Source organism: Zonotrichia leucophrys, chromosome 23 (genome assembly GCF_028769735.1).
Source record: "Zonotrichia leucophrys gambelii isolate GWCS_2022_RI chromosome 23, RI_Zleu_2.0, whole genome shotgun sequence".
Taxonomy (NCBI): Eukaryota; Metazoa; Chordata; class Aves; order Passeriformes; family Passerellidae; genus Zonotrichia; species Zonotrichia leucophrys.
This window is the reverse complement of record NC_088192.1, coordinates 6850711-6856710: the sequence shown is the minus strand read 5'-3', so window position 1 is coordinate 6856710 and position 6000 is coordinate 6850711.

Below are 6000 nucleotides of genomic sequence, written 5' to 3'. Positions count from 1 at the left end.
GCCCAGCATTCCTGCCAGCCCTGCCCTTCCCTCCCAGTTCAGCCCCAGTCTGGGATCGCAAACAGCAAAGCCAACGTGGGCACTGAGAAGAGATGCGGATTTGAAGTTCTCCTTAAGCACAAGAGTTTTGCTTTTTTAAAAAGGTGAGAGAGGGAAAGAAAGATGAAGTGAATTTATCCAGAAGTTGGTCAATCCCTCAATCCCAGAAGGTCAGAGCCATCCCATCCCACCTGGAAATCAGCTGGGTTTCACTCTCCCCTTGCTGGGGAGAAAAGCTCATTTCAAGACACAGAGAGCCAGGTCAGGGAAGTCTCAGCTCTGGATTCTGGGACATGAAGTGGGACAGAGAGGATTGGAGGCAATCCTGGCTGGGAGCACTGGGGAGGTTTCCAAAGCCATGGTGGGGGCAGGGGCTGTGCCTGTCCTGAGGGGGCTGAGGGGGGGCTGCTCCAGGACACAGAAAATCCTCTCTCCCCCCAATCCTGAGGCCCAGAGCTGCTCCATCTCTCCTGGGCTGGCCTCAGTGTTCCAGATTGCAATGCAAGATGTTTTCTATTACCATCTGTAGGGCAGATTATCTTTGTCAAGTGGGCAGTTTGCCTTATCTCTCTCTCTGAGTGACCACATTCACACCTCCCTTGGAGGGGACATTGCTGATAACAGCTATTGAATGTCCCTGCATGGCTGATAAGAACTACAGCATCCCATTGGGAGATGGGAGCCCAGAGGGAGGAGCCAAGCATTCCTACCCGGATAGAATCTGGAGATTCTGGAACACCAGCACGGCTTCTGCACTGGATTGCCCAGAGGAACAGCAGCTGCCTCTGGCCCTGGATCTTCAGAGGCAGAGACTGCACCTTTCTCCAGGATCCCTGCTCCAGCAGAACCAGCCCTGACACTGCAGGAGGGCTGAGCCACAATTCCAATGGGACTGCTGCCAACAGCCTGACCCACAGGGTGTCAGGCTGGGTTCTGACTCTGGCACTGTGGGTTTAGTCCACTGCATTGATTCTTTTATCCTTTTATTTTCTTCCTTTAAAAGAACTGTTATTTCCCGCTCCCATATTTTTTTGCCTGAGAGCCCCTTAATTTAAAATTTATAGCAATTGGGAGGGGTGGGGAGGGTTTACATTCTCCATTTCAGGGGTGGCTCCTGCCTTCCTTAGCAGGCACCTGGCTTTCCAAACCAAGACACCTAGCCTGGAGCTGTTCTTCCCTGTGAGCAGCCAGCCAGGGAATGGAGCAGAGGAGCCTTGGCCCTGACCCAGGATTGGTTCTTCAGCAGTTCTGAGCATGTGAGCTTTGGAAGGGGCAGCGTTGGCTCCCCAGGCAGAGCCTCTCAGTCCCCAGTGTTTCCAGCTCTGATGGATTCATCCTGAGGGGATGTGTCCCAGCTGCTCCATCAAATTGTCCTTCTCCTTCTCCCTGCATTTGGCTGCAATTTGTTGAAAATGGACACAAATCTGGTTCTTTTTGTTTGTCTGGAAAATTAATCTACAGGCATCAGAGGTTAATGTCCAAAAAGGAGACAGAGGAGTCCTTTTACTTTATTCCAATAAAGGGAGAGGCCACGGGGCATTCCCCTGGAGTCTCTCCAATTTTTGGAGGACACAGCCTCCTTTTTATCCCAATTTCCCGGCTGCATTTCCATTCTCTCTTTCCCCATTTCTGAGGTACCTGAGAGGTTCAGACTTCCCAGAACACCAGATCCCAAAGATTCCCCTGTAATGTATAACCCTCCCTTTTAGTTTTCAATTCTTATGGAATTTAGGGTTTTTCCTATTGTTTCTTTCATCTTTCAATGTCGAATTTCATTTATGAGCCAATCTATAATTTATTTGTAAAGGCAAATATCTTTTTCCATTCATCAATCCTTGGCATCCTCCCCTTTGTTTCTTTTATCTCCCAGTGCTGGTTTTATCTACCAGCAGACCCACAGCTTATTTAGAAAGACAAATCCACTATTCCTCTCACTTTGGTCCTGCTGGTGGTGGGGCCTTCCTGCCCAGCTCCCTCCTGTGCCAGGGCAGAGCCTTGAAATTTGGATTCTGCTGGAATTCTGGGCTGTGGCCTCTTTGTGGGCCATACTTCCAGCAGGATCTGTGGTGGCTGCTGCCTGAGCCTGTAGAAGCTGGATGTGGGTCCATGGCCAGTGCCAGCCTGTGCCCCTTGGCTCTGCAGCTGAAGCTGCCAAAGAGGAGAATTTCTGTGTTTTCTCCAGCACCCAGAGACACAAAAAGCTCCTGAAGTTTGGAAAGGGAAGGAGCATCTGCTTTGGGAGGATAATTCGGGAAGGTGGAGGGAGAAATCCACCTGCTGCAAGGTTCCCTGTGGGAGCTCTTCCATCTCCCAGTCAGATCTGGCATCTGATGGGGAGGGAGGCAGAGCAGGCACAGGAATTATGTTGCAAACTCTGGGAACGCTGCCCTTTGGGAGCCTGGCACACAGTGACAAGCTGCTGCAGAACGAGAGCCTTCAAATCCTCCTTCCTGAGTGTCTTGGTTTGGAAAGCCAGGTGCCTGCTAAGGAAGGCAGGAGCCACCCCTGAAATGGAGAATGTAAACCCTCCCCACCCCTCTGCATTGCTATACATTTTAAATTAAGGGGCTCTCAGGCAAAAAAAATATGGGAGCAGGAAATAACAGTTCTTTTTAAGGAAGAAAATAAAAGGATAAAATAAACAGTGCAGTGAACTAAACCAACACTGCCAGAGTCAGAGCCCAAGCTGACACCCTGTGGGTCAGGCTGTTGGCAGCAGTCCCATTGGAATTGTGGCTCAGCCCTCCTGCAGTGTCAGGGCTGGTTCTGCTGGAGCAGGGATCCTGGAGAAAGGTGCAGTCTCTGCCTCTGAAGATCCAGGGCCAGAGGCAGCTGCTGTTCCTCTGGGCAATCCAGTGCAGAAGCCGTGCTGGTGTTCCAGAATCTCCAGATTCTATCCGGGTAGGAATGCTTGGCTCCTCCCTCTGGGCTCCCATCTCCCAATGGGATGCTGTAGTTCTTATCAGCCATGCAGGGACATTCAATGGCTGTTATCAGCAATGTCCCCTCCAAGGGAGGTGTGAATGTGGTCACTCAAAGAGAGAGATAAGGCAAACTGCCCACTTGACAAAGGTAATCTGCCCTACAGATGGTAATAGAAAACATCTTTACTTGCAACCTGGAACACCAGGAGGCCAGCCCAGGAGGGAAGGAGCAGCTTCTCAGGGGGGTACAGAGGAGTGGAGGCTTTAGTGAGAGGGAGAGATTTTTCCACCTGACAGATTCTGGGCTTCCTTCCCTTCACATGTAACTTTTGTCCTCAGGTGAGGTGTCCTGACAAGGACATGGCTCCATAAAAACCTGTGCTGTTTAATATGTAAATTAAATAAATTAATAACCAACCCTCCTGAAAAGAGAGGGAAAGAGACAATCAGCTGTATCTGACAGATCTGTGACATGGAAGGAGGAGGAAAAGCTCTGGAGCAGGCCTTGGACCATGCCAGGCTGCAGGCTCAGAGCAGACAGGAGCATTTTTGCAGCCTGGGGACCTTCAGCAGCAAACCAGGAGAAGTTTCCCTCCCTGGACTCTGCATTTTTATCTTTACTTTTCCCTCCCCTCTCCAGAAAAGCAGCCCAGGTGCAGCTCCCCGGGGCTCCCATCCCTGGGAATTGCTGCCATCCACAACTTCCTTGGATCTCCCCCCTCCAGGAGTTTTCTCCTCCAGGACGGAGCAAACACCACTGAGGAGGGCAGAACCCACAGAGCATTTGCAGGTCCTGTAGGAAAGGTGTTTCCAAACCTGCTCTTCACCCAATCACCTGGGAACTGCAGCTTCCTCAGGGATCAGAGCAGCTTTTCCCTATCCCAGCACAGCCTCATCCTCCAAGGTGCTGAATGGAGACCCTGTGAGCTCAGAGGGGCTGGGGATGTGTCACTGCTGGGGATGTGTCACAGCTGCAAATCCAGTTGCTGGTGAGATTTTGTTGGTGCCCTAGGGTGACATTATGATGTGCTTGTATTCCCATTCCTGTGTTCTGTTCATGCTGGATATCTGTTCTGTGCCTTCCAGACTGGCTCTGCAGAGCAAATGTTTTGTTTTGGTTTTGCTCTCAGCCGCTCCCGCACAGCTTGGGGTACAGGGCAGGGAGCAGACAGGGCAGTGCATGGTGCTGCTTTTGCTTTTTGCTTTGCTTTTCCCTTTGCTCTTCCTCCTGCTTTGCTCTTGCTTTTTGCTTCTGCTCATTAGTTAGTTTAGCTAAGCAGTCCAAATATTTTCCTGGACTGTTTCTCTCTTGTCATCTTATTGTGAAAGCTCCCATACCTTCTCTGAGATTTCTCATGGGCAACTCCTCGCGGCACTGACTCCTTCTTCACAGCCAACAATTCCAACTCTCCTCACAGTACAGCCAGCAAACTCCAACTCCCTCCTCAACCAGCTAACCCACTCTTGTGTAGCACTTGTCTCCTTATTGGACACAGCTTGGCCTATTAAGGGCAGGCCTGTTCCTAATCTTTGGGGATTAGTACAGCTGCAACTCCTGAGGGGTGAGACTACCTTCTGCACTATTTTCTTACATTCTATCCCTCCACATTTCTCCTTTCCCTGTTTTGGACCTACTCAAACCTGCTCCGACTGGGACCTGGGAACACCGAGAGTTTGCACCTTGTGGCTGCAGCAGCTGCCCCAGCACAGGAGGGACTGAGAACAGAGCGACCACCCCCAGAGAGACTTTCTGAATTTGTCATCTTTGTCAGAGCGGTGACAGAGTGGTGTCACCTGGTATTGTTCATTCTGTGTGCTGGGGCTGCTGTGCCTGTTAAATAAACAGGTTCTATCCACTTCTCTCTGAGGAATCCTTCCCGACCCAGTTGTGGGGAGGGGCCGTGTGGCTTTGCTTTCTGGAGGGGCCCCCTTTGGAGGTTTTCTCCCAAATTTGCCCTAAACCAGGACAGTTGGGAAATGGGAACGTGCAGCCTCTGTGCTGCTGCTTTGGGGACGAAGAGGGACCTGCAGTGCAGAAATTGTGGCTGCTCCTGAACCCTGGGAGTGCCCAAGGCCAGGCTGATGGAGCCTGGAGCTCCCTGGGACAGGGGCAGGTTCCCTGTGAATCTCTGGTGAGATTTAAATCCCCTTCCCACCCAAACCATCCCATGATTCCATGAAATTCTCCCAGCTGCAATTACCACTCAGTGAGGGCTGATCCTGACTTTCTGGTCCAATGGAATGAACCCAGCAGTGTCCAGCCACATCGATTAGATGGGAAGTTTTAGGGAAAACAGAAACATGTGGAAGGATTATGGAGAGTTTTTTAAAAAACTACTTTCTCAGCTCCTTTAGAACATGAAAATAGGAATTGCATCTTTGAGGCAGCTCAAAAGCCCCGTTTGGGGTTGTGTGTCTGTGTTCACAAACCCTGGATTTGCTCCTCACAATCAAGAAATGAGCTTAGAATCAAACACTTCAAAAAATTGTGCTCTCCTGCTTTTAGGGATTTCCAGCACTTTCAAGTGGATATGGATGCTCACAGAGCTTTCCTCTGCATTGCCCACAAACATTAACACTTCATTTGGTTTTAATGAGCAACTTGAAACTCCAGAAATCAAGAAAAGGCCCTAAAGCGATTGAGAATAAAACTTGACAGCAGCACAAAAACAACCAGGCTTTCTGCAGCCTCTCCCGGCCAACCTGTGGAAAATCTTTTCCTGCATCAGCACCCAGATGAGGGAAACAGCCACAAATGATGGGCAGCCAGGCTTTTAAGCACCTTAAAAATTTAAATAAGTTCCAGGTGTAAATTCCAAGCAGTTCCTCCAACTGCATTAAGGCACTTTCCATTCAGAATGGGAACAGCACTGATTTATTTTGTGTACCTGTGCTGAGTGTGGAGATGCAGGGAATTGGAGCTCTCTGCTGAGAGCCTGCAATGGGATTTGATGCATTCCAAGGTGATCCCAGGCTGGGGTCAGGCTGTGGTCATGGGTATCAAAGCCTGGAGGATGCAGCTGAGAGCAAACAAACC